This window comes from Symphodus melops (genome assembly GCF_947650265.1).
Source record: "Symphodus melops genome assembly, contig: scaffold_483, whole genome shotgun sequence".
Classification (NCBI taxonomy): domain Eukaryota; kingdom Metazoa; phylum Chordata; class Actinopteri; order Labriformes; family Labridae; genus Symphodus; species Symphodus melops.
The window spans coordinates 711-2,500 of NW_027636507.1; the positions used below are offsets into that span (position 1 = coordinate 711).

General features: G+C 52.8%; 1 protein-coding gene across 1 annotated transcript in view; it reads right to left on the reverse strand.

Annotated features, from left to right (window-relative positions):
• Positions 1-852: 852 nt before the first annotated feature.
• The window catches only part of LOC306819433 (cell division control protein 42 homolog), a gene marked incomplete at its 5' end in the record, with an annotated part of 9,382 nt that continues 8,444 nt past the window's right edge, over positions 853-1,790 (reverse strand). Inside the window, one exon of the mRNA XM_079373232.1 lies at positions 853-1,790. This exon is cut by the window's right edge and continues 458 nt beyond it.

The window sequence follows — 1,790 nt, forward strand, 5'->3', positions numbered from 1 at the left end:
GCTAAACACTGAAGCTACAGTGTCCACCACATGCAGAGCTGGCTAAACACTGAAGCTACAGTGTCCACCACATGCAGAGCTGGCTAAACACTGAAGCTACAGTGTCCACCACATGCAGAGCTGGCTAAACACTGAAGCTACAGTGTCCACCACATGCAGAGCTGGTTAAACACTGAAGCTACAGTGTCCACCACATGCAGAGCTGGCTAAACACTGAAGCTACAGTGTCCACCACATGCAGAGCTGGCTAAACACTGAAGCTACAGTGTCCTCCACATGCAGAGCTGGCTAAACACTGAAGCTACAGTGTGTCTACATGCAGAGCTGGCTAAACACTGAAGCTACAGTGTCCACCACATGCAGAGCTGGCTAAACACTGAAGCTACAGTGTCCACCACATGCAGAGCTGGCTAAACACTGAAGCTACAGTGTCCTCCACATGCAGAGCTGGCTAAACACTGAAGCTACAGTGTCCACCACATGCAGCGCTGGCTAAACACTGAAGCTACAGTGTCCACCACATGCAGAGCTGGCTAAACACTGAAGCTACATTGTCTCTACATGCAGAGCTGGCTAAACACTGAAGCTACAGTGTCCACCACATGCTGACCTGTGTGAGAGGAGGGGCGGAGCCAGCTCTCTGTGATTATTAGAGTTTAGACTGCAGTACTCATTTTAAACACTAGGGGGCGGAGTGACAGAGTGTAAAATAAATCTAAAGAAGGAAAAGTTGATCAAAGTGAAGCAACATTCAAGTTTTTATTATTGAACAGCCATCAGTCCAGTCATCATTCAACATCTGTATCCTAAACGATGCTCCAGATGTTTATGATTCAACCCATCGTTTGATATCACAGCAGGTCGACCACGAGCTGTTGGCCTCACGCATCAAGTTCAAATATGTGAAACCCGGTTCCTGTAGAAACAAGGAGAAGCTGCATACATGTGTGCGTGATCGTCCTGTCGTCACGGGAAACAATCCAAAGGAGTCCACATGGCGTTTAACCACGGGCAGAAAAGAGCAGGCTGTGCTCGTCCATCCTGTTGCTATGACAACAGTCTGTTGACAAGGAGCGGGCGAGGAGCGGCGAGGACGATGGTACAAGACACGACCTGCAGGAGAGAAAACTACCAAGAATATCAAACAGGAAAGAGCAGTGAGCGCTCTTCACTTAGACGCCGGCGGTGAGAAGAAACCGCCAGGTGGACTCGGGGCGTTTACGAGTCTTTAGAGACTTGGTGGTAGAACCGTGTCCCCATTAAGGCCTCTAGGGGGTGCTGTCACACCGTCAAGCACTTGGTTTCCAGTCCGGTGAGGAGGAGGTCGGGAGCGTCTGAGAGGGAACGCTTCTGATCAGGGTCCTCCAGGTCTGAACTTCAAAAAGGGGGCGGAGTTAAAGTGGACGGCATGTTGACGTGTGAGGCTGGAACACGTGACGGGGAATATAAAACTTCAAACTCACTGGAGACGGATGATACGACAGGATGAGAATCAGGCCACGCCCCCCCGATACAAGGCCTGACATCGCCTCGTATGTGGCCTGTCTCTGCACGCCGCCCCTCTGTCTCTGCACGCCGCCTCTGTCTCTGCACGCCGCCCCTCTGTCTCTGCACGCCGTCTCTGTCTCTGCACGCACCTCTGTCTCTGCACGCCGCCCCTCTGTCTCTGCACGCCCCTCTGTCTCTGCACGCCCCTCTGTCTCTGCACGCCGCCCCTCTGTCTCTGCACGCCCCTCTGTCTCTGCACGCCGCCCCTCTGTCTCTGCACGCCGTCTCTGTCTCTGCACGCA